Raw genomic sequence first — 27,885 nt, forward strand, 5'->3', positions numbered from 1 at the left:
CATTCTATCAGATAAAAAATAGTGTTCCGTGGGGAAAGTGGTTAGTTCAGCCCACAACCGAATTAACTGCACAAGTGTTTGAGATAAACCACCATATTTTGATATGTAGCAGAAGTGATTTACATGTACCTCTCATAGAATATCAAAAATGTGTGTACTTGGGCGCTTAAGTGGCTCAGTTGGTTAAGTGACTGCCTTCAGCTCAGGTCATGATCCTGGAGTCCTAGGGAATCTGCTTCTCCCTCTTACCTTCTCCGCTCTCATGCTCTCTCACTCTCTCTTATTCTCACTCTCATATAAATAAATAAAATCTTTCAAAAAAATGTGTGTACTCAAGGGTCAAGACAATAAATTTAGTAATTTATGCTGCTTTAACAAGGACAATTTAAGTGAAGCTGCTTTTTTTAAAAAATTGTTTGTATGTTTATTGTTACTATTTGGTGGGGAAGAATACAATGACCCCTAGTACAGTTTGGAACCACTGCCTTGATTTGTGCTAAGGCACCAGCAGTTTTATTCACCATTGTTTTTCTCTAGCAGTGCGAATGTAACACAGTGAGAAATGCAAATAATGCTTAGAATTGTTATGAAAATAATTTTGACCTGCAGACACCCTAAAAGTGTTTCAAGGATACTTAGGAATCCAAGGAACAAAGTTGGAGAATTCCTGTCCTAGAGTACCTCAAAAAAATTTGCAAGCTGGCATAATTCTGTGTAACAGGAAGACCATCCAAATGGATAGCAATCATTAAAAAATCATCTTCATAAATGATTGATAAGAAAGCCAACAGTAATCTCAAGATACAAGAATGTTACATTCCCAAAACAAAACCTGTTCCCTTTGTCCCACAAATTTTGCCCATAACTCTTGATTACTTAAATTCATCTGTGCCTCAGTTCTTGCGGCTATACAATGGAAATAACAAAAGTACCTATCTCCAGGAGTGTTTGGAAGATGAGATAATTTCAAGTCAGGAGAGTACTTAGCACAGTGCCTGGCACATAGTAAGTACAAAATTAACCTTATTAGCTACTATTTTATCCATAATCCATCAGCCCTAATTTCCCTCACTTTGTTCAAAATGGATATCCTCTCTTGTGAACATTATAACATTTCATTTTTTCACAAGGGCAAGCTCTTCACTGAGGACATCTCTGACTCATGAGTGTAAAGTTATTTACAGTACTCTTCTGTGATAAAAATATAACTGTGCTTCTCCTTCTTTTAGTATTCTTGTATCACAGTGCTGTTTGATAATTTCTTCTTAAAAGATTTTTAAAAATAAGTTTAATACTGTCAAGATAAAATTTGAAACAAAATTCAAGGAGCCTATGTAATTAATACCTACTATATTTTATCTATAAGCAAAAGACAAATGGTAGCTCTCAGCCCTTGTACAGTATGACTGTTAACATAGAATGGTGAAAGTTATGGTGAGTTAAGAATTTCATCATACAGCTCAAGATTTTAATAGCTGAATAGCATAAAATATTACTCTTGACATGGCTTGACATTTTCCTTTATTAGAAAATATTTTTAAATAGCTAAGAAACAACACCATTAGCAAAAATATTTAATTTTTCAGAATATTACACTGGGTGCCGGCTGGCAGAGGATGAGACATACTGCTCAGTACAAATTCCACAGGCTGAATGAAGGCTTTGAATTTGAATGAATGTTCACATACCTCACAAAATGTTGCCTTCCTTCTGGCTTGGACTTTGAGAAATACCTCTGTCAGTGTTTACACAGTTTTAGGAGGGCTCCATGGTTTATGATCAGATTAGCCTATTTTCCTCCAAGTACATGGCTCTCAAATCCACATGTGGAAGTGTTTCTCTTAAGGCAGGAATAAGTTAAGCATGTGCTTCAAGAGTTCCTGCAGTCATGAATAATCAAAGTCTAATAAAGGCAATCTGTTTGAGAAATACTACATTTCAGACAAGATCTAGATTTTAGCAAGCTAGATTATAGAGGGGAAAACTTGGGTTCTTAAACAATATTTGAAAATAAGCCCTCTCTCCCTGAAAACAAGTAAAACATCTATATGAGTTTTAGGCAGCAACTGCCATGTTAAAAATGAAAGCTAGATATAGGATTGGCACAGTGCAAAATGTGGCTAAATCACCTTCTTTGTCTCTGCTACATGCTTCTGAACTGGTGTTGAAATGGGGAAATACTGAGTCAGTTGAAAGCCCTCCCAGACACTTGACGCTGGTCCTAGTCATGTATGGACATGGATGATGATGTTATGTAATCAGTTTAAGGATACTGAGCCAGTGAGCAATACCTTTCATAGAACAATATGAAGAAGAGCTGTGCATTATAGATATCCATGGCTAGAAAACAGTAGCAAGAGCACATCTAAGCACACTCTATCAATCAAAGTCTTAATATACACTTAACTGTGTTCGATGGACTTACACTCTGATCATTGGATGATAATGTTCATTTCAACAATGCTTGGGGCAGGGCGCCTGGATGGCTCAGTGGGTTAAGCCTCTGCCTTAGGCTCAGGTCATGATCTGAGTCCTGGGATAGAGTCCCGCATCGGGCTCTCTGCTTGGCAGGGAGCCTGCTTCCTCTTCTCTCTCTCTGCCCGCCTCTCTGCCTACTTGTGATTTCTCTCTGTCAAATAAATAAATAAAATCTTTAAAAAAAAAAAAAAACAATGCTTGGGGCAGATCATGAGCCTAAGAAGGAACCACCACAAGGGGGAACATGTGCTAAAGAAAGGGTGACCAATGGGCAGAGTGCTCTTGGCTATAGGAAGGAAAGAATATGAAGCTTTTGCTCTCCACCTAAACAGCAACAACATGTCTTCAAATATACACATAAAGACAAGTGAATGAGTGAGTATGTAGATGAATAGACAAAGGGATCACAAGTAATCCAAGAGTTGAAAACCCAGGCATCTCCTACAACTTGCATAGTTACTGTAATGAATAATTTACTTTCTTCCTTCATTTCTGCAGCCCCTTGAGCTCAACTTAATCCTTGCATAAAGTGACAGCTGGAAGTAGTATTTCACTTTTATAACTTTCAGAACATTTCTTACAGTCAAGTATTTGATTTTATGCCCATGTTTGTTTTTGCACCTCCTTGTGCTACACAGCAACCCTGCCATCTCCAAGCCAAAGCCAGACAGTCTGGGAGACAAATTCCAAATGGCTGACAGTGCCAGGTTGCAGATATAAAAAGGCATCATTCCCCTGTCTCTCTCTTTTTTGGTGACAGAGAGTGATTTCTCTGCAATGTGACATTTGAAATTATGCCTAGCTTTTGCTAAAGATAAGTAGGCTGACAGCCCTAAAAGAATTGGGAGGACAGAGGATTTGAGAGCCCAAGAAGTGTTGGGAGGTTTATTCCTCACCCATTTGTATGATTCTAGTAAGAGCCAACCACGCTCAATCACCCTCTCTCCATTTCCAGGATTCTGGACATTCCATTGAGACACACACACACACACACACAGAGTAAAATAGAATAGTGAAGAATATTTAGTAGAATAAGAGAAGAGGCTAGACTTTCTAGTAAAGGCAATAGGAAAGAAAACCAGAGACATATTACATATAGCATAAGTAGCTTTGATCATTTCATAAATGTCAAAATTAAGTTTAACATTAATGTTAAAAAAAACTATGGAAGACTAAGATTTAGATTAAAGGCTTAAATGTTCACTTCTGCAAATGGTTTGTCTTCTCTTCTGTTAAACTTAAAAAGTATTTAATAATTTTCTGCCTTTGATACTTTATACCAGCATTAAACATAATAGGCATGAATCACAGAATTATAAAATCTGAAATTCTGAGGAATCAAAAGCCATGATCCTGTAGCTTCTTAATACCTACCCATGCAATTCCCTTCCATTCTAATTACTCTCTGCAAGGATCATCTGGATATTGTCACCTTCTTAAGTTTCTATAATGGTTCCCAAGAGTTCCTCAGTTAAAAGCAGAGCTCATGGGGTGCCTGAGTGGCTCAGTTGGTTAAGCGTCCTATTCTTCATCTCAGCTCAGGTCTTAATCTCAAGGTCTTTAGTTCAGGTCCCACATTAGGCTCCATGGTTTTTTGTTTGCTTCTTTATTTCTTTGTTTTAAGTAGAACAACAAGAAAAGAGACATTATCAGGGTGAATGAAGTCTATACACAAGGAACAGCATGATGTACAAGGCAAAAAGAAAGAACATGGTTCAGGGAAGTAAAGGAGGAAGAGCATGTTACCAAAGTATAAAGCATATGTGGTAGGTCATGAAACCATTCTGTTGGGTAAGGGACAACTCACTAAAAGCTCTCATAGCATTGGATTTTAACTCTAGTATTATGAGGTGACATCAAAGATTTTATGTAAGCGGTCTGAAACATAATTTTTATATTTTAGAAAGATTTCTCCAAAAGCTCCATGGAGAAGGGTTTGATATAGGACCAATCCAGAAGCTATTATATATATACGGAGAGTCTGGAAAGAAAGATGTAGACAGATGAAATTTAGAAACCAAACAGAAAAACTCTGGTCAAAAATTAGATTGGGGAACTGTTGTTGTGAGAGAGAAATCAAATAAGATTCCCAATTGATGATTTTGTGACTTTGAAAAATAATCAGGTCTGGTAGGAGATGTAAACTCAATTGTGGACATGTTGTTTTGAATGACCTTTGTATGTATATAAGCCTTTGCTGTATGGCATGTATTGGAGTAGGAGATACATATTTAGGAGTTATCAGCCTAACAGTCACATCATATTAGTTCAAAACCAGGAAAGTAGATGAGATTTATTTGGGTTTTATACCTAAAACATATAATTAGTGATCTAAAAGGTGAGTCAAAAGACTGATGTCATTGAAATCAAGGGAGAAGAGAGTTTTAAGAAAGTGGTCAACAGTATTATATGACAACTCCGTTACCTTTCCACAACAGTTTCATTCAAATGTTAGGCATAGAAATCAGAGTGTAGGGAGCTGAGGACTCAAAGAAAGGCCAGCCATGGAGAAAATATGACATTTGAATCACCCAAGGTGGGGCTAGGTTATGCTGCTGAGGCACCTTTCAAATTTCAGTGGCTTGACACAACAAAGATTTATTTTTCATTGTGTTACACATCTAATGCAGGTCATCAGGGGACTCTGCTCAACACAGTAGACTCCAGTTAACACAAGCATTTGCAATTGTTGTAACAAGAAAAAGAGAGAATTACCAAATGACAACTAAATACTTTTTCCTGGAAGCAATACTTGACACTTCATTCTTATTTTACTGGCCAACACAAGTCATATGGTCACAGAAAGCAGAGAAATACAGTACTACCTTGTGTCTAGAAAAAGAACTAGGATATTCATGTACAGCCTTCATGACGGGATTAGGGCATCATTAGATACAGAAGGTTATTAAGTTTAAGGACAGATTTTTGTTTGGTTTTTAAGAGGAAGCAGCCAAAGGCACTGAAGAAATGCATTTTTATAACTCACACTTTTGCTCCTCTGTGCAACCTACAAAGTAAACATCATTCATGTCTAAGTTCTTCGCAGAAATATCCTTCCTACTAGATTGGTTATATCTTCAAAACTCTGCTCAAGAATTACTTCTGGTGTGAAGCTGTCCATGGATGAGACTACTTGGCTACCTGTGTCTAATTGTATTTAGGTAAGTATATTTCTTCCTGTTATCATTGTTGACTTATCTGTGTCTTCACATTTTGAAGTCTTTCCCCCTAACCCACTAAAAGGTAAGAATATTCCCTTTTGTTTCCTTTCTTTCCATGTGGTAACTGGCCATAAGATATATACTCTATCCATGATGATTTTTTATGGCCAGAGAAGTCCCTTCCACAGAGTTCTTTGGATCTGACCACCCCTGAGGACATAGAGTCATTTATACAATGGTTTATGAAGAAAACTGCAGCCTGGTTTTTTGTTTTGTTTTATTTTTTTCTGTGGCTGAAGAGGCAGGAAATTGAGCAGCAGTGGCCTAACTCATGGAAACTCCACCCTGTGTACCGGCACTATGGTAATTTTGCCAAGTCTACTTTCTGGGACTAGCCCAAACCTGTCAAGTTCTCACTTGAAAAACTTGCAGATGCATCCACCACATATTTATGCACTCACATTCATATGTAAAGAAGTTGCTACTGAGATGAGACACCTCATCAGGAAGGCTTACAGCTGAGTTGTTTTTATGATGATGGATTTACTCAGATTTGCCTTCAGCCTCTCCTCTGGTCCTCCAGGACCATGGCCATACATGTGCAGAGTATCTGTCTGGGTTCCGAGAACAGTCTGGCCCTCAGGACATGTATGCTAACTGTCACCTACATGTCAAAACTATAACCTAGGCCTCACTAACACAATCCAGTTTCCTGAGCTAAACAACCACAGATATGCAAACTCAGTGGGCTTTGGAAGTGAAACAGGTGCACATGCATTGTGGTAAGGATTTCCATTGTACTCAGAGCTAAAAATTTAGATTCAGTCATTAAATTTTTGAGCTAGGAGGAGTCACAGAAACCACCCACACTCAAAATAAATAGGTCAATACATAATCCAGACAGACCAGAAGAGAATTTTTAAAGAAAAGGGAAAATTTGTCAAGAAATGTGTTTAGTAGGAAGATGAGTTAGGCAGCAAGGACTGTGTATGATTTGAGAAAAGCTAAGCAGCAATTTTTGGGTTTTGTCCTAAGGACAGGATCTACTCTGATCCAGTAAAGCTACTGAAGGTCTTTCCCACAGAGGTGAGAAAATACAATTTTTGATCCTAATTCCAATTCTTTGATTCAGGGTAAAAGAAATACTAAATACTAAAAGAAATGCCACCAAATTGTAATCATAATTTTCTTCTCAAGTGAGTTGACTCCAGTTGGCATTTATCAGCTTATATGTCAGCACAAATGTTTTTATAATGAGCCGTAAAAGGAGGAAAGTATAGTCTAGACCGGCACTCAAAAAGCCTGCTGCTTTCTTTCAGCAATTCAACTGAGTCTGACTCACGGTAACTGACTGGCCCAAACTGATAATATCAGGTCCCTGACATGCTAAGGGGGCAGGATCTTACTTTTGAAGTGGTGTAAGTTCTTGTAGCAATGAGCAATGTGTACTTCAGGGCTGGGTGGTCTGGGCCACTGAGTGGCTCCCACAGAATTGCTTGTGCCTTTCACCTTATCCCTACCTCTGCAGCTAAGCACATATTTCTTTTTATTCGTTTTTTCTTTCTACTCCTGCCTGTCTCTTTGTTCAAATTGTCTCCAATCTGATGCATTTTAGTTTTGCTAGTGGTTCCCACTATAAGCTTCATGAAAAGGTTGAATATGTTGCTGTCCCATCATCTATAGTGAAATGCTCTAAAATGGAAACTCCATGAGGCAAAAATCGTGTCTGCTTTGTACATATTAGGCCCCAAATAAACATAGATATATGGTCTTTAATAGGTTTTCAGTAGTTGAAACACATTTCTCTTAAGTTTTCTGATGAAAATATGTATGAACAATATTGAGATACTATATCCCATCCCCATTCCCCAAACATGCTAAAGCACCAGGAACAGAAAGCTGCTTGTTATACATTGCAACCCCCCAAAATTCATAAACTGAAACCTAATCCCCAATGTGATAGTATTTGGAGTGGGGCCTTTGAAAGGAAATTAAGTCATAAAAACTGGGTCCTCATGGATGGAATTAGTGTCCTTATATGAAGAGACCAGAAAGCAACTAGCTCTCTTTCTCTATCCCAGAATTGGTCCTCACCAAAACCTGACAATGCTAGCCCTCTGATCTCAAATTTTCAGCCTCTAGAATTGTGAAAAATGTATTTCTATTGTTTATAAACCACCCAGTCTATGACTCTGTTATAATATCCCAAACACACTAAGATGTGGAGTATCAAGTCTCCGAGAATTTCTAGCCAGACTCTCAATCAGTGGTTCTATTTCAGTAAAATCGACAGAATAGAAATGGCAATAGAACCAGGAAATAGTTTGGATGTCCCTCACTCATTTAGAACAAGACTTCACAGGATTTTGGAAACTCGTGTTGTCGCTCTTGCCTTTCTAATATTTTTCCCAACAGCTAAAAATCTCATACCATTTTAAGGGGGCGGGGGGCAAATACAATATGAAGTCTGTAGAAAACTCTGAGGAATGTGAGCCTCTTATCAGAGAGGTGCTGGGATACAGCTCAACAGACTTGTTGAATGAAGATAGGTCCAAACTGTAGTAGAAGGAGACAAGCAATGTTTAGCCCTTCTGATCTATAAAAAGAGGGGAGATGTTTTCCAATTTTGCACTTCCAGTACCTAATCTCCTGACCTATCCCCTCAAATTCTGTTGACTGGTAACTAGCACAAACCAATTAACTTCTACTTCACTAAGTACTATGGTGACCAATGAAGCCCTCCGAATTATTATTCAGTTTGTTTTTATTTTTTATGACATATTTTGAATTTAGAGACCAACATACTAAAATCACCTACTATAAATTTAGACTTCTATTTTAAATTTGGAGCTTTATTATGACAAGAGAAATAGAAATTTTAGAGTAAACCATCATTAGCACAGCCAGCATTCTACCTTCCAAATTGTCTTCAGGAAAATCAACATTGTACAACCTTGACGTTCTCTGAAAACAGAAAAACAAAACAGTTCTACCCAGGACACCCAGAAGGTTCTTTGCAGATACATGCCATTCCTACAATTTAAATGTAAATAGAAGGAAATGACTTAAGAAATACAAAGATCTGTAATTTCCTATGGCCCAGCCAGGTGAAACTGAGTCTCACTCTATGTACCAATGGGATGACAAAGTATTTTAACTTAATATCACAACTTAATTTTGTGGCATACTTTTTGGCTACTACGTACTAACACAGGTAGTCTAGTAGCACTTTTCCCAGTTCCTGTGTTAACTTAGGAATGCCCATCAGAGCCTGCCCCTCAAGGAGGGAAGTTAGTATTTTCCAAAGAAAGAGAGCCCAAAGGAATGACACTGTGATAACATCATCCCATCTCAAAATGTCCCGTTTTATGTTAGATTACTCTTTTAGTCTAGAAATGTATTGCCCACCTCATATCTCAGCATATCTTACAATAGGAATCCCTAAATACCAAGAGCCAAAATTATAAACCAAAAAGTAATCTAGCATGGAGGACAAGGGGAGATGGAGAGGAGAAGGGAGTTGAGGGAAATTGGAAGGGGAGGTGAACCATGAGAGACTATGGACTCTAAAAAATAATCTGAGGATTTTGAAGGGGCGGGGGGTGGGAGGTTGGGGGAACCAGGTGGTGGGTATTGGAGAGGGCACAGATTGCATGGAGCACTGAGTGTGGTGCAGAAACAATGAATACTATTACGCTGAAAATAAATAAATAAATAAATAAATAAATAAATAAATAAATAAATAAAAAAGTAATCTTTATTAGAATAATTTGAAACAAAGTCTTATCTCCTATCAGGCACGGAAAAGAAAAAGAAAAACTTGAGAAATAATGAAATGTTCTAAACTCACAAATAAGATATTATCATAATCAATACATTTAAGTGGACATACCCTGAACAGTGTGACTCAAAATTTTTTCATTTTTAGAAAACAGATAAATTGATTGTTCTTTAGGGGATCCAAACCATTCACTCTGAGAAAGAATATGAAATAGCCACTTTCTATTAAGAAAAAAGAGGGTTTTTTTTTTAAACTTTCTTTTTCTCAGTGTTCCAAGATTCATTGTTTATGCATCACACCCAGTGTTCCATGTAATACATGCCCTCCTTAATATCCACCACCAGGCTCGCCCAACCCCCAACTGCCTCCACACCAAAACCATCACTTTGTTTCTCAGAATCCACAGTCATTCATGGTTCCTATCCCCCTTCAATTTCCCCCAACTCCCTTCTCCTCTCCTTCTCCGAATGTCCATATAATTCCTTATCCTCCACAAGTAAGTGAAACCATATGATGATTGACTCTCTCTTCTTGATTTGTTTCACTCAGCATAATCTCTTCCAGTCCCATCCATGTTGATACAAAAGTTGGATATTCATCCTTTCTGATGGAGGCATAATACTCCATTGTATATATGGACCATATATTTATCCATTCATCCGTTGAAGAGCATCTCGGCTTCCTCCACAGTTTGGCGATTGTGGCCTTTACTGCTATGAACATTGGGGTACAGATGGCCCTTCTTTTCACTACATCTGTATCTTTGGAGTAGATACCCAGTAGTGCAATTCCGGGGTCATAGGGTAGCTCTCTTTTTAATTTCTTAAGGAATCTCCACACTGTTTTCCAAAGTGGCTGCACCAGTTTGCATTCCCACCAACAATATAAGAGGGTTCCCCTTTCTCCACATCTTCTCCAACACTTGTTGTTTCCTGTCTTGCTAATTTTGGCCATTCTAACTGGTGTAAGGTGGTATCTCAATGTGGTTTTGATTTGAATCTCCCTGATGGCTAATGGTGATGAGCATTTTTTCATGCGTCTGTTAGCCATTTGTATGTCTTCTTTGGAGAAGTGTCTGTTTATGTCTTCTGCCCATTTTTTGACGTGCTTATCTGTTCTGTGTGTGTTGAGTTTGAGGAGTTCTTTATAGATCTTGGATATCAGCCCTTTGTCTGTAGTATCATTAGTGAATATCTTCTCCCATTCCATGGGTTGCCTCTTTGTTTGGTTGACTGTTTCCTTTGCTGTGCAGAAGCTTTTGATCTTGATGAAGTCCCTACGGGTCATTTTTGTTTTTGTTTCCTTTGCCTTTGGAGACATGCCTTGCAAGAAGCTTCGGTGGCTGATGTTGAAGAGGTTACTGCCTAAGTTCTCCCTAGAATTTTGACAGAGTACTGGCTCCCATTGAGGTCTTTTATCTATTTCGAGTTTATCTTTGTGTATGGTATAAGAGAATGGTTGAGTTTCATTTTCCTATACATAGCTGTCCAATTCTCCCAGCACCATTTATTGAAGAGACTGTCTTTTTTCCACTTTGTATTTTTTCCTGCATTGTTGAGGATTATTTGACCATATTATTTGTCCATATCTGGACTCTCTACTCTGTTCCACTGGTCTATGTGTCTGTTTTTGTGCCAGTACCATGCTGTCTTGGTGATCACAGCTTTGTCGTGTAGCTTGAAATCAGCCAACATAATGTCCCGGGTTTTGTGTTTCTTTTCCACATTTCCTTAAAATTTGGGGTCTCTTCTGGCTCCATACAAATTTTAGGATTCCATCAAAATTTAAGGATCTATACAAATGTCTCCTCCAGCTCTTTGAAAAATGCCAGTGGAATTTTGATCTGTATTGCATTGAAAGCATAGATGGCTCTAGGCAGTATAGACATTTTAAAACTGTTTATTCTTCCGATCCATAAGGGTGGAATGCTTTTCCATCTTTTTATGTCTTCTTCACTTTCTTTCATGAGTGTTCTGTAGTTCCTCAAATACAGATCCTTTACCTCTTTGGTTAGGTTTATTATGTTTCTTGGTGCTATAGTAAATGGAATCAATTCTCTAATTTCCCTTTCTATATTGTCATTGTTAGTGTATAAGAAAGCAAGTGATTTCTGTACATTGATTTTGTATCCTGCCACATTACTAAATTGCTGTATGAGTTCTAGCAGTTTGGCATGGAGCCTTTTGGGTTTTCCATACGAAGTATCATGTCACCTGCGAAGAGACAGAGTTTGACTTCTTCTTTGCCAATTTGAAAGCAGAGGCTTAACCCACAGAGCCACCCAGGCACCCCTTCTTTGCCAATTTGAATACCTTTTACTTATTTTTGTTGTCTGATTGCTGCTGCTAGGACTTCTAGTACTATGTTGAACAACTGGTGAGAGTGGGCATCCTTGTCGTGTTCCTGATCTCAAAGGGAAGGCTGTCAGCTTTTTCCCATTGAGAATGATACTCACTGTGGAGTTTTTCATAGATCGATTTTATGAAGTTGAGGAATGTTCCCTCTATGCCTATACTTTGAAGAGTTTTAATCAGGAATGGATGCTGTGTTTTGTCAAATGCTTTTTCTGCATCAAATGAAAGGACCATGTGGTTTTTCTCTCTTCTCTTATTGATTTGTTCTATGACATTGACTGATTTGCAACTGTTGAACCACCCTTGCATCCCAGGGATAAATCCTGCCTGGTCATGGTGGATAATCTTTCTAATGTACTCTTGGATCCAATTAGCTAGGATCATGTTGAGAATCTTGGCATCCATATCCGTCAGGGATATTGGTCTGAAATTCTCCTTTTTGATGGGGTCTTTGCCCGATTTCGGGGTCAGGGTAATGCTGGCTTCATAGAAAGAGTCTGGAAGTTTTCCTTCTATTTTTTGAAAAAGCTTCAGGAGAATAGGTATTATTTCTTCTATTCCCCAGGGAATCTGTCAGGTCGTGGGCTCTTGTTTTGGGGGAGGTTTTTGATCACTGCTTCAGTCCTGTTACTAGATATTGGTCTATTCATGTTGTCAATTTCATCCTGATTCAGTCTTGGAAGCTTATAGGTTTCCAGGAATGCATCCATTTCGTCTAGGTTGCTTGACCTATTGGCATAAACTGTTGATAATAATTTCTGATGATTGTTTCTATTTCCTTGGTGTTAGTCGTGATCTCTTCCCTTTCATTCATAATTTTATTAATTTGGGTTCTCTCTCTCTTAGTTTGGATTAGTTTGGCCAGTGGTTTATCGATCTTATTGATTCTTTCAAAGAACCAGCTTATAGTTTCATTGATGTGTTCTACTCTATCTCTAGCTTCTAACTCATGGATCTCTGCTCTAATCTTGATTATTTCCCTTCTTGTGCATCCGGTTGGCTTAATTTGTTGTTGATTTTCCAGTTCTTTAAGGTGTAAAGAGAGTTGGTGTATTCTGGATTTTTCAATTTTTTTTTGTGAGGCTTGGATGGCTATGTATTTCCCCCTTAGGACCACCTTTGCTGTATCCCATAGGGTTTGGGCCAGTGTATCTTCATTCTCATTGGTTTCCATGAATTGTTTAAGTTCTTTGATTTCCCGGTTGATCCAAACATTCTTAAGCAGGGTGGTCTTTAGCTTCCAAGTGTTTGAATTCCTTCCAAACTTTTTCTTGTGGTTGCATTCCGGTTTCAAAGCACTGTGGTCTGAGAATATGCAGGGAGTAATCTCAGTCTTTTGGTATTGGTTGAGCCCTGATTTGTGACCCAGTATGTGGTCTATTCTGGAGAAAGTTCCATGTGCGTTCGAGAAGAATGAGTATTCTGTTGTTTTAGGGTGGAATGTTCTGTATGTATCTGTGAGGTCATTCAAAGCTCTTGTTTCTTTATTGATTTTCTGCTTGGATGATCTATCTATTACTGAGAGTGGTGTGTTAAGATCCCCTACAATTAATATATTCATATCAATATGACTCTTTATTTTGATTAACTGTTGAGTCATGTAGTTGGCTGCTCCCATATTGGGGGCATAAATATTTACAATTGTTAGATCTTCTTGGTGGATGGACCCTTTAAGAATGATATAGTGTCCTTCCGTATCTCTGACTACAGTCTTTAGCTTAAAATTTAATTTCTCTGATACCCCAGCTTTCTTTTGAAGCCCGTTGGCATGAAAGATGGTTCTCCATCCCTTCGCTTTCAGTCTGGATGTATCTTTAGGTTCCAAGTGGGTCTCTTGTAGACAGCCTATGGATGGGTCCTGTTGTTTTATCCAGTCTGCAACCCTGTGCCATTTTATGGGAGCATTTAGGCCGTTCAAGTTGAGAGTGATTATTGAAAGATACATTTTTATTGACATCGTGTTGCCTGTGAATTCCTTGATTCTATAGTTTGTCTCTGTAAATTTCTGCTCTATGTCACTCTTGGGTTCTTTCTTCTTTTATAGGACCCCCCTTCAATATTTCTTGTAGTGCAGGCTTGGTGGTCACATACCCTTTTAAACCTTGCCGGTCTTGGAAGCTCTTTATCTCTCCATCCATTTTGAATGTCAGCCTTGTTGGATAAAGTATTCTTGGCTGCATGTTCTTCCCATTTAGTGCCCTGAATATGTCTTGCCAGCCCTTTCTGGCTTGCCAGGTTTCTGTGGACAGTCTGACATTATTCTGATGGACCTTCCTCTGTATGTGAGGAAACTATTCCCCCTAGCTGCCCTCAGAAGCTCTTGTCTAAAGTTACGATTCATGAGTTTCACAATTAAGTGCCTTGAGGTCTTTCTTGATTTGTTAATCTTGGTGGTATTCTTTCTGCCTCTAGGAGAGGGATGCTTGTTCTGTTCCGCAGACTGGGAAAATTTTCATCCAGAATTTATTCAACTATATCTTCTAGTCTTCTCTCTGAAAAATGAGTTTACTGATTTGGACAACCTGATAAATCCCACTTCCCTCTATTCTAAGTAAATATCTTTATTTATGCTTTTGAAGATTAAAAAGTTAACATTTAAACACTTTTTATTATCATCACTCGTTGGAATAAAGTATATGCAAATTGATTAAGATTTTTGAGAAAAATTTAATTATCTCTAGGTGATATGATTTTCAATGAAAGGGGGAATAGTTTAAAACAAACTTACACTCTATTTGCTTATTAAAGGTGTCTCCATTGAATTTCTAAAATTCCAAAAACTCATGGCAATAATGAGTTAATTATTAATCAGAGTTTATTAACAGCCACATGTGGTTCATGGCAACATTGTGGTCTACCCTAGACAACATTGTGCTTTCAAAATAACAAATAGTAAGGAATGAAGGAGACCGTAATCACCATTAACCACAGTGAATACTGTAGAACTCTCATCCAAGTTAAGGCAAGGCACATGATGGTGGTTGAAATAGCAAGGAGGAAATTAATAATTGTAGAAGGCTTAATATGAATTAGAACTCTCTCTAGAAGTATCTCACTTAATCTTCACAACAAACTTTAAATAAATATAATTATCCCCAGGCAAAACAGGAGGAAACCAAACTCCAAGACAAATTATTTCCCCCAGTTTTGTTAGTGAGTGATCAGCAGGGCTTTAAGGTGTATGCACTATGATCTGTGCTAGGTAGCCAGTATTGGTCTATATTTATGTTATATTTATATTTATATTTATGTCTATATTTATATCACATTGTACTTCTGAGCCCTCTTTGAAGACCCTGATAACTCTCTTAGCTGTAGTGGAATGTTACAGAAGAGCTCAGTGAATTTGCCTCCAGATCCTGAGGCTCAGTTTTGCTGAGATGTGAATAATAAAGCCAGTGAAAGGCAAAACTGTGAAGCTGGCAGACATGCTCTTTTTTTGCTACACCCTATTTTCCCTGGAGGCAACGTGATGCCTTTCAGATGCCTGGCACCTTCAGTTGGCCCAAGCACTAAAATAAAGTGGCCATGCCAGCCCCTACAGCACCTCATATTGCCTTGAGTTATAATCACCTGAGTGTCCACCTGGCCACACTCTCAACTAGATTGTGAACTTCTTTTTTTCTTTTTTTAAATTAAATTTAATTTTTTTGTATTCCAAAATTCATTGTTTATGCACCAGACCCAGTGCTCCATGCAATACATGCCCTCCTTAATACCCACCACCAGGTTCACACAACCTCCCAACCCCCTCCCCTCCAAAACCAACAATTTGTTTCTCAGAATCCACAGTCTCTCATGGTTTGTCTCCCCCTCCGATTTCCCCCAACTCACTTCTCTCCATCTCCCAGTGTCCTCCATGTTATTCCTTATGCTCCACAAGTAAGTGAAACCATATGATAATTCACTCTCTCTGCTTGACTTATTTCACTCAGCATAATCTCTTCCAGTCCCCTCCATGTTGATACAAAAATTCATCCTTTCTGATGGAGGCATAATATTCCACTGTATCTATGGACCATATCTTCTTTATCCATTCATCTGTTGAAGGGCATTCTTTCCACAGTTTGGTGACTATGGCCATTGCTGCTATGAACGTTGGGGTACAGATGGCCCTTCTTTTCACTACATTTGTATCTTTGGAGTAGATACCCAGTAGTGCAATTCCGGGGTCATAGGGTAGCTCTCTTTTTAATTTCTTAAGGAATCTCCACACTGTTTTCCAAAGTGGCTGCACCAGTTTGCATTCCCACCAACAATATAAGAGGATTCCCCTTTCTCCACATCCTCCCCAACACTTGTTGTTTGCTGTCTTGCTAATTTTGGCCATTCTAACTTGTGTAAGGTGGTATCTCAATGTGGTTTTGATTTGAATCTCCCTGATGGCTAAAGGTAATGAGCATTTTTTCATGCGTCTGTTAGCCATTTGTATGTCTTCTTTGGAGAAGTGTCTGTTTATGTCTTCTGCCCATTTTTTGACGTGCTTATCTGTTCTGTGTGTGTTGAGTTTGAGGAGTTCTTTATAGATCTTGGATATCAGTTCTTTGTCTATAGTGTCATTTGCGAATATCTTCTTCGATTCCATGGGTTGCCTCTTTGTTTGGTTGACTGTTTCCTTTGCTGTGCAGAAACTTCTTGATGAAGTCCCAAAAGTTCATTTTAGCTTTTTTTTTTTTTTGATTGTTTACTCCTAAAGGACACAAAGCATCTCGTTGTCTATGTTCTATGTACTTATCCCAGAATGCGTGAATATTTGTATTCAGTGAATATCTGTAGAAAAAAAATATGAATGCAGATTGGACTCCCTCCCAACACTAATTAAAATATTTTAGGCCTGTATTTCCACCTTAAAAACAACTAGGGGCACCTGGGTGGCTCAGTTGGTTAAGCACCTGCCTTTGGCTCAGGTCATGATCTTGGGGTCCTGGGAGTGAGCCCTCTTTCCGGCTCTTGTCTCAGTGGGGAGTCTGCTTCTCCCTTTGCCACTCCCCCCACCCCACTCATGCGCTCATGCTCTCTTTCTCTCCCTATCTCTCAAATAAATAAATAAGATCGTTTAATAAAAGGTGACAAACAATAATAAGGTCTATTAACCTATTAAGAAATGACTCACAGCTTGACTCAATCAGATCCTCTGTATCAGTATTGTTGTATATGTGTATATATGTTTTGAAGACTAAATACCTAGTCTTTGTAGTATATCCACTGACTTCTTTAAACTTGGGCATTTTGATACAACTTATTAGAGCAGTATCTCATTAAGATCGAATATGGCACAATAACAGTGCATGAGGCACAATCAGCACATCAGTGCCTAGGGTGGTCTGGTTAACAACGCTAGAAAACCACAGACAGAAAGCAGGTGAGTGCTAATAGTACACACTTGACATATACTATCTTATTTAATCCTTCTAACATTCTTTAAGGCAGATATTATTCTAATTTTATTGAAGAAAAAAGAAAGCCAGAGAAGTTACATATTTTGCCAAGACCAACCATGGAGTAAATGATAGAGATAGCATTCAAGTCTGGCCTAGCAGTAGCTTTCTTTTACTATACCTGAATCCCCTGGTCTTCAAAGTTATTGTCTAAGTAGCAGCTGGAGGACTGATGACTTAATCTACTCCAAGGAAATTTACCGTGAGGACTAGAGTTATCAACTCTCTATTTAAATGACCAAAGAGAGAACTGTCAGGATAGAGAAGAATCTAAACCCATCTGGGGCATAATTTTCAGAGACTTGGCAAGAACCCTACCTAATATTCCAAAGAGCACCCCTTTCCTTCTGAAAGAAGCCCTTGCCCTGGTAACCACACAGCTGTTTCCAAATCCGAACCAGTCAGGCTTCCCCAATTAGCCCTGTCCAATGATGACCTGGGGGGTTGCTATAGCAATAACCTCAATAAAGGTCCCATTTAATTAGAAATTCACTTCATAGCCCCTCAAGATGTTTCAATTATATCTAAAAGTCACAACATAAAAATAAAATTCAGAACAATCTCATGGCTGATTAAATGGAGATAGAGGGAAGAATAAAAAACCTCCAGACAGGAAAAGGACCTAACTCTTATCTGTAACACCACCTGTGAAATCTTGGGTCACTTCCACATCATGCTGAATCTTTTTTCTCAGTACTAAGATTATAATGATGGCACCAGTTTTTAATATGCATGTGAGAATTATATGAGATAATATATAGAAAACATATGTTAGAGGTTCAATACATTATGGCTCTTTTTATATTGGAGATTCCTATATATTAAAAGGAGTAGAGAGCCCAGATATGGACCTGCAACTCTATGGTCAAATAATCTTTGACAAAGCAGGAAAAAGTATACAGTAGTAAAGAGACAGTCTGTTCAATAAATGGTGCTGGGAGAATTGGACAGCTATGTGTAAAAGAGTGAAATTTGGACATTCTCTTACACCATACACAAAGATAAACTCAAAATGGATAAAAGACCTCAATGTGAGGCAGGAATCTATCAAAATCCTACAGGAGAATATAGGCAATAACATCTTCGACACTGGCCACGCAACTTCTTGCAAGACATGTCTCCAAAGGCAAAGGAAACAAAAGTGAAAATGAACTTTTGGGACTTCTTCAAGATCAAAAGCTTCTGCACAGCAAAGGAAACAGTCAACCAAACAAAGAGGCAACCCATGGAATGGGAGAAGATATTCACTAATGATACTACAGACAAAGGGCTGATATCCAAGATCTATAAAGAACTCCTCAAACTCAACACACACAGAACAGATAAGCGCATCAAAAAATGGGCAGAAGACATAAACAGACACTTCTCCAAAGAAGACATACAAATGGCTAACAGACGCATGAAAAAATGCTCATTACCTTTAGCCATCAGGGAGATTCAAATCAAAACCACATTGAGATACCACCTTACACAAGTTAGAATGGCCAAAATTAGCAAGACAGCAAACAACAAGTGTTGGAGAGGATGTGGAGAAAGGGGAACCCTCTTATATTGTTGGTGGGAATGCAAACTGGTGCAGCCACTTTGGAAAACAGTGTGGAGATTCCTTAAGAAATTAAAAAGAGGGGCACCTGGGTGGCTCAGTGGGTGAAGCCTCTGCCTTCGCTCAGGTCATGATCCCAGGGTTCTGGGATCCAGTCCCACATCAGTCTCTCTGCTCAGTGGGGGGCCTGCTTCCTCCCTCCCCTCTGCCTGCCTCTTTCCCTACTTGTGATCTCTCTCTCTGTGTCAAATGAATAAATAAAATCTTTAAAAAAAAAAAGAAATTAAAATAGAGCTACCTTATGACCTTGCAATTGCACTACTGGGTATTTACCCCACAGATACAGATGTAGTGAAAAGAAGGGCCATCTGTACCCCAACGTTCATAGCAGCAATGGCCATAGTCACCAAACTGTGGAAAGAATGCCCTTCAACAGATGAATGGATAAAGAAGATATGGTCCATAGATACAGTGGAGTATTATGCCTCCATCAGAAAGGATGAATACCTAATTTTTGTATCAACATGGAGGGGACTGGAAGAGATTATGCTGAGTGAAATAAGTCAAGCAGAGAGAGTGAATTATCATATGGTTTCACTTACTTGTGGAGCATAAGGAATAACATGGAGGACACTGGGAGATGGAGAGAAGTGAGTTGGGGGAAATCAGAGGGGGAGACAAACCATGAGAGACTGTGGATTCTGAGAAACAAATTGTTGGTTTTGGAGTGGAGCGGTGTGGGGGGTTGTGTGAGCCTGGTGGTGGGTATTAAGGAGGGCATGTATTGCATGGAGCACTGGGTCTGGTGCATAAACAATGAATTTTGGAACAGTGAAAAGAAATAAAATTACAAATCAAACAAAAGGAGCTTGCGATACTATTTTTTAAAACATTTTATTTATTTATTTGAGAGAGAGACAGTGAGAGAGAGCATGAGCGAGGAGAAGGTCAGAGGGAGAAGCAGACTCCCCATGGAGCTGGAAGCCCGATGTGGGACTTGATCCCGGGACCCTGGGATCATGACCTGAGCCGAAGGCAGTTGTCCAACCAACTGAGCCACCCAGGCGTCCCTGTTGATACTATTTTAAAAGAAAGCTATTAATATTGACAACGAGCCTGATTATCACTAAAAGATACTCATATTAAATAACTTTGATTATTTTTAAGTAAACAAAATGTATTTAGATCCTGTGAAGAATTTCACAAAGCTTCTCATGATTATCCTATGGGCATGAGGACAGTAAATAGGGCTTGTATGGTTAGGAGGATTCATGACTGTTTAGATGACCATAGTGAAGATTATTATACCTCAGTCTAGTAGTAAATTTCCAGGGCCTTGCAATGGCCCTCCTTAGTTTTTAGAAACATGTTTTGATTCCCCCCGCCCCCAAGGATTACAAACCTCCAGTTATAAGATGTATATAGGGGTATTTTTAGTCTCCATTTTACTTAGCATTTTATCAGCATTTGGTCCCAACATTTATTTTCTTTTTTTCTTTCCTTTTTTTTTTGATAGGTTTTACTTATTTATTTGTTTATTTTTATTTATTTTTACCCAAAACTGCATACTACCCTAGAGTTTTTTGTTTTGTTTTGTGTTCTTTTGTTGTTTTTTTAGTTGAAGTAGAGTTGACACACAGTGTTACATTAGTTTCATGTATACCTGTGTTATTTCTTTAATGATTGCAAATAAAACATGTTCATTCTTGAGAATTCAAAATCTTAAACATTATAAGAAAGAAATGAATGTCACTCCAGATCCTAATATTAACCTTGGGTTTATATCCTTCATTCTTTTTTTTTTTTTTTCAATCTCCAAAAGGGGTGTGTGTGTGTGTGTGTGTGTGTGTGTGTGTCTACACAACCACAAACTGGCTTTGCATTATACACAAACCTTCTTTTTTTTTTTTTTTAACATTCTGTTCACATGAAATATCTTTTTAAGGTTTTACTTAGAGAGCACACATGTGCGTGAGCAGGGGAAGGGGCAGAGAGAGAGAATCTCTAGCAGACTCCGTGCTAAGTGGAGAGCCCAATGTGGGGCTCTATCCCACGACCCTGAGATCATGATTTGAGCCAAAATCAAGAGTCTGAGGCTTAATGATTGAGCCACCCAGGCTTCCCTCATGTGAAATATTTTATGACTAAAATAATTTATGACTTCTAAAACATGGTTTCTAATGGCTGCTTCATGTTGGATCTTATGAAATTATTTTATGTATCCAATTCTTAACTAGAATTCTAATTTTGTTTTAATATTTTGTAATTTAAATATCAATGATGAATAAAATTGTAGAAAAAATTTATGCATATTTCTTATTTTCTAAAATAATTTTATTTTCTATGACACCTTTGTAAATTTGCTGGGAAATAGAATGCACATCTTCATTCTTTGGATATATACTTCAATATTATCCCTCAATGTATCTATTTTACTCAAATCCACAAACCCTAGGTATTAATGACTACTTTGATTTATACTTTTTTTCTGACCGTGAGTTCAAAAATTTTTCATATATGTATTGAACACTTGTTTTTTCCTTTTTAAGGAATTATCTGTTCACAGACTTCTCCCATAATTCAATTGGTCTTTACTTATAATTTCAAATTATTCCGAAGAGCTTCTAAAAGAGTTTAAAAATCCAAATCCAAATTTTTAGAAGACTGTCATCAAGAATACTATTTATTTAAGGTAAAAGGATAGTAACTCATGCACCAGTTAATGGCAGATAACAAACAAATAATGCTTGCAATATTGGTATAAGAAAAATTAGAATTCAAGGCAAAAAAAATAAAATCAGAAGACAAGTATATTTTATATCAATAAGGGAATAATCTGTAAGAAGTATAGAATAGTCACAAAACTCTATAAGCTGAATAGTCAAGAGGCAAAATACACAAATCAAAACTATTAGAAGATCAAGGAAAATTTAACAGAAACTTGATTTTATTGTAATAATGGACTTTACCACTCAGTCTTTGACAGTTAAGTAAGCAAACAACAATAACAGTAAGAAACAAAAAATAAAGATTTGGATGAACTTATTATTTTGTACACCTGAAACTAATACAACTGTATGTTAACTAACTTGAAAATAAAAACTTTTTTTAAAAAAATAAAGGATGCGTAAGTAGATATATGTTAAAGTCCATGGCCAAAATAAAGTACATCTTTTTCTAGGCACCTGTTTAAAGTTTTAAGGCTGTTTAAAACCTAAAAAACAGCACTGCTCTCACAAAGAAAGCATAACTTTCTGAAAAAGTGTATCTACTATATACAATCTGTTTGCAAAGCAGTAACACTAGACAAAGTATAAGCTAATAGAATGAAGTGGGTTGGAGGTTTTATATAAATAAAAGCAACTTGACAATTCATATCAAATAAGAAATTTAAACAGTATTTGCCAGTTAGATACAAATTGTTGCCAGAGTCAAATCTAAGAGTTTAAATGCTTTAGTTATTAACAAGTTATTTTAAGGAAAAAGATACATTTTTAATCCTGAATATGCCTCAGATGGCAACTGCACAAGCCTTTGGGGATTTTCATGGCCACAAACTCAGTAAGAACCTGCGCTGTCTAATGGTAGACAAAGAAAGGAACCAGTGCAATTGTGGGCTACATTAATAGGCATTAAATGACCAGATAAATCCCAGAGATGATCCCCATTCTACTATGTTTGTCAGCTTCCACTCCTCTTTCATATCCCACTTCAGGGGCAGAAGATATGTGGCTCAATGGAAGGAGAAATAGGAAGAAATGCTAAAAAGATTGGGAAGAGCAAAAAAAAAGCTCTTTCTACTCACTTTACATGAGTAAACCTCTCACTTTCCTTTTGCTCTCCAACTTCCAGGGTTAAGACAGCATAAGATATGGTAGGATGAAGCAAAGATGATGGCCATTTTGTCAAAAAGCATAAGAAAATTAATAATACTTTCTTCATCTCTTTCATTTCTCTAAGGGATAGTGCTTTTATAGAGATGTGCTTTTGGGGTTGGGGGATTCCTTTTTATTAAGAAGTATTGTTGACTTCAGGCAGAAAGAACCATCAGAATAGAAACCTGGGAGAGAATACAAGTAGAATCTGGTTACTCGTGAAACCTCTTATCTCTCTCTCTCTCTCTCTCTATCTCTCTTTTTAAGATTTTATTTATCTACCTTTTTTCAAGATTTTATTTATTTATTAGAGAGAGTGAGCGAGTGTACAAACAGGGAAGTGGCAGGCAGAGGCAGAGGGAGAAGCAGGCTCCCCACTGAGCAGGGAGCCTGATGTGGGGCTTGATTCCAGGACCCTGGGATCATGACCTGAGCCAAAGACAGCCGCTTAACTGACTGAGCCACCCAGGCGCTCCAGGATTTTATTTACTTATTTTAGATAGAGAGAGAGCACAAGCAGAGAAGAGGATCAGAGGGAAAAGGAAAAGCAAACTCCCTGCTGAACAAAAGCCTGACAAGGACTGTGACTCCAAGCTTGATCCCAGGACCCTGAGATCGTGACTTGAGCCAAAGGCAGACAATTAGACAACTGAGCCACCCAGGCACCCCTCTTGTATCTCTTGTTAAAGGTGACAGGGAAAGGGTGTGCTTAAGTTTCCTTCCAGCTAGTCTATCATGATAAGAAAGTTAGGGAAGGATTGAAGATAGAAGCATGATCCAAGAAGCAAGGAAGTGCATTTGGCTGAGATGAACTTGAGCTGCATTGTCTGGGTTCCTTGAGCTCTGTAGGTAGCAGGATGACAGATGCAGACAAGAATATCCAAGTCATTGCTTAGTCCATGTCTAAGAAATGCATTCAGGGATGGATGCTATATTTTAAGTAAAGAATGTAATAATCCAGGGAACTTCCAGAAGATGGGGACTGTGGATGATAAAGGGTCTGAAAATCACAATTTATGAGGAAAGTTTGATGTTTAGCCTGAAAAAATCTGAATTAGATCAGGGGATTTCATGTCCCTGCGCTTATAATGGGCTTCTATGTCTGTGGGTTCAAAAGAGCAAAGCAAAGGGGGAAATGGTGGAATATAGGGTGACCAAATATGTTTCCAAATTGGGGACATTAAAGCAATTCTAAAGTGAAAGTGTTGCCTAATGGAGCTAATGAGGGCCCATCACTGAATGTATCTAAAAAGATATTGAAAAGATTATCTTATAATTCATTTTAAAAATTCATGTCATTCCTTCCTTCATTTATTAATTTTGTGGAGCATCTGGTGTTGGCTGTTCATTCTAGTTGCTGGGGAGGCTAAGAACAATAAAGGATGTTCTGACAAACAGACCTCTCATTTGGAGGATACTGATATAATGTAAGAAGGCAAGCTGGCAGACTGAGAACCCATGTAGACTGGCAGGGCTTGACTTAAGAGATAATCTAGGGGAAGGGGCATAGAAAGAGAGCACCAGTCCTCAAAACCAGAACCAGTTAACCTCCTTTCCCTCTGCAGTGTAGCAACTGCAAAGGCAGTTCCTCAGGGGTAACATCCCTACCAGAGAAGCAGATTTCCAGGTCCAGGAGGGTGTTTCTGAAAATGGTAACCTTAGAGGCCTGGAATCTTCATTGAGGTCTCCTTCTGGGTCCCAGTAGTAACAACATATAAATAATCAACTTAGGCATTTAAGTTCTGCTGGCCCTATAAAAAGTTGAAACTTGGGCACCTGCATGGCTCAGTAAAGTGCCTTCAGCTGAGCTCATGATCCCAAGGTTCAGCAAGGAGTTTGCTTCTCCTCCCTCTGCTTCTCCTCCTGCTCATGCTCTCTATCTCTCAAATAAATAAAAATCTTTTTTTAAAAAGTTGAAAACTATATATTCTTCTTTAAAAGTAATCTCTGCAAGTTGCTTCTAGTTTATATTCACCAAAATGCCTGGCTGCAATCCCAAAACACGACCTGTATGAGTACAAAAGGGGAAAACACAGCCCAATTGATCCTTGACCTTGGAGTAGCATAAGGAAGGTACTCTGACTATGTCAGCATCAGCCTCATGAAAATAACTATTGGAATGTAGAGAGGAGGAAAAAAAGGGGGCAGAATGATAAAGGAAGATAAAGTACATATTACCAGCATCTATTTTGGATTAGTGTAATATATCACAGTTGTTTTCCATTAATAACATTTTCAAGTCCGGTATAACCCTCAGGGTAAAATGGTAACATCAACAATGTTGGTAGATGAAGTTAAGCCCTATTGAGTGAGGGCACTCCAGCACTCTGAGTACTCACTCTGTGTCTTCCTCTTCTAACTGTACTTATCTCTGTATAGGTAGGTAGGTAGATAATAAGTAGATGATAAGTAGGTAGGTAGGTAGGTGGTAGATAATAGATATATGGTAGATAAATTGATATATAGATATTAAGTAGGTAAGTAGATAATAGATATATAGATGATAGATAGGTAGGTAGGTAGATGATAGAAGATAGATGATGATAGAGAAAGAAAGAGAAAGAAAGAAAGAAGAAAGAAGTTTGTGATGTCACATCTTTACACAGCTTCTTTGGTGAATATTAAAATGCATATTCATTGGAAAAATCACGTATTATTCTGTCAGACATCAATACTCTCTAGGGCTCAAAATGTTAATGCAGTGTGACTGCACTCCAAAGATTCACTTCACTTCACTTGAGAGATGTAGCAATGAAATGAGAATCTTTGTAAACTAATGAACATGATATTAGCCACATAGTAGGTGCTTAATGAAGGCTAATTTCCTCCTTCCATGTCTGTACCTCTTGTACTTGCTTCTCCACTAAATAAGGTAAAAGAATCACATAGCTGGAGTCAGGCTCATTCTCCAACTAAATGGTCCAGCCTTAGGGGTCATAATAAGTACAAACTTCTTGTGTGCCTCTATTCTTTGCTATAACACATTATCCTGTCTACTGTACTACCTCTTCATCTTGGCACAAGATAGGACTTCAAAACAATGTTGAGTCTCTCTGTTTCTTCTTGTTCCAGAGGAAATGAGTTTTCAAGCTTTGGTTTCTCTTCCACATAACTCAATTTCATTAAATTCAACTCAACAAATATTTAGTGTCTTTTAGGACAAAATGATAGAGAAAAAGGGTCAGGAGGAGGCATGGAACAAACAGTTTAGAAGCCATGAAAACAGAATTAGGGAAATAAATGATGCCATGAAACATTCCAATGTCAGAATTATTGGGATCCCTGAGGGGGTGGAAAAAGACAGAAGACTAGAAGATATAGTTGAACAAATTCTGGATGAAATTTTTCCCAGTCTGGGAAATGGAACAAGCATTCGTGTCCTAGAGGCAAAAAGAATACCCCCCAAGATCAACAAATCTAAAAAGACCCCGAGGCACTTGATTATGAGACTGATGAATTATAATTTTAGACAAGAGTTTCTGAGAGCAGCTAGGGGAAAGAGTTTCCTTACATACAGAGGAAGATCCATCAGAATAACATCAGATCTGTCCACAGAAACCTGGCAAGCCAGAAAGGGCTGGCAAGACATATTCAGGGCACTAAATGAGAACATGCAGCCAAGAATACTTTTTCCAGCAAGGTTGACATTCACAATGGATGGAGAGATAAAGAGCTTCCAAGATCGTTGTTATATATATATACCACATCTTTTTATATATACAATGGAATACTATGCAGCCATCAAAAGAAATGAAATCTTGCCATTTGCAACAACGTGGGTGAAACTAGAGGGTATTATGCTGAGCGAAATAAGTCAATCAGATAAAGACAATTATCATATGGTCTCCCTGATATGAGGAATTTGAGAGGCAGAATGGGGGGCTTGGGGTAGTGAAGGAAAAAAATGAAACAAGATGGGATTGGGAGGGAGAGAAACCATAAGAAACTCTTAATCTCACAAACCAAACTGAGGGGTGCTGGGGGGTGGGGGGGTGGAGAGCGTGGTTGGGTTATGGACATTAGGAAGGGTATATGATAGGGTGAGTGCTGTGAAATGGGTAAGCCTGACGATTCACAAACCTATACCCCTGGGACAAATAATACATTATATGTTAATAAAAAAAAAGAGCTTCTAAGGCCAACAAGATTTAAGAGTATGTGACTACCAAGCCAGCACTACAAGAAATATCAAAGGAGGCTCTATAAAAGAAGAAAGAACCCAAGAGGGACATAGAGCAGAAATTTACAGAGACAATCTGTAGAAACAAGGACATCACAGGCAACATGATGTCGATAAAAACATATCTTTCAATAATCACTTTCAACGTGAACAGCATAAACACTCCCATAAAACAGCACAGGGTTGCATATTGGATAAAACGACAGGACCTGTCCAATATGCTGTCTACGAGAGACTCATTTGGAACCTAAAGATACATCCAGAATGAAACTGAAGGGATGGAGAACCATCTCCCATGCCAACGGGCCTCAAAAGAAAGCTGGGGTAGTGTCTTTTAAATACTATGTGCTATCCTGAGCACAATTACCTGAGATTTCAAAATGCACAACCATGGAGTTCCTAGACACCTAATAATTCTGAGAAACTAAAGCCACACTCAGTATGGCTGGAGGGTTTCTCATAGATGGGTTTCACTGCTCTTCTCACTTTTAACTTGAGGTTCAGGGGGGATTCTCTGAGTCAGCCTTCATTCAAAGACATTACAGTGTCCTGACCATGCTCAGAATGCTTTTTTGGTTTTATCATAGTTCTAGATTTGAATGAAAGAGCAACATTGCTGCCTTTGGAGCCCAGATAAACTCAATTTGTTGAGGTGATGACTAAGTTTATCTGATGTCCAAGATTTGGTGATAGAGATATTAAAAGGTAGGCACATCTTTTCTTGTAAGCATAGGGTATGGCTATGGCAATAAAGCTTTTAATTAAACTTTTAAAGTGTTTACTTCCAAATGCTACTAGCATTTTGACAAATTGGTTCATGCCTACAATTTTACCAGCTCAAGGAAAATTCTTATCATTCAGGCATTTTCCACTGGTCCCTAAAATGTTTTGATTAATCCTTCACTATACCTCTCTCCTTTTTAAATGGCTTAAAAGAATGATGATGTGATTAGGAGAGAGAAGCAAGACATAGTATCTATGGTAGTTCCAGAGTTTTCAAAAATATAAAGGATTTACATATCCAAATCCAACCATCAGAGAAGTTAAGAGGTAATTGGTACATAAGCAGGTGAAC

At 38.1% G+C, this 27,885-nt stretch overlaps 1 long non-coding RNA gene across 1 annotated transcript in view; it reads left to right on the plus strand.

The window, feature by feature from the left end:
- The window catches only part of LOC125103175 (uncharacterized), a 191,121-nt gene that overhangs the window by 145,415 nt on the left and 17,821 nt on the right, over nt 1-27,885 (plus strand). Inside the window, exons 4-5 of the long non-coding RNA XR_007128304.1 lie at nt 4,106-4,244; nt 5,525-5,639. This is a non-coding gene — a long non-coding RNA (uncharacterized LOC125103175). The remainder of the gene's footprint in view (nt 1-4,105; nt 4,245-5,524; nt 5,640-27,885) is intronic.

The sequence above is a fragment of the Lutra lutra genome, chromosome 6 (genome assembly GCF_902655055.1).
Source record: "Lutra lutra chromosome 6, mLutLut1.2, whole genome shotgun sequence".
Lineage (NCBI taxonomy): Eukaryota > Metazoa > Chordata > Mammalia > Carnivora > Mustelidae > Lutra > Lutra lutra.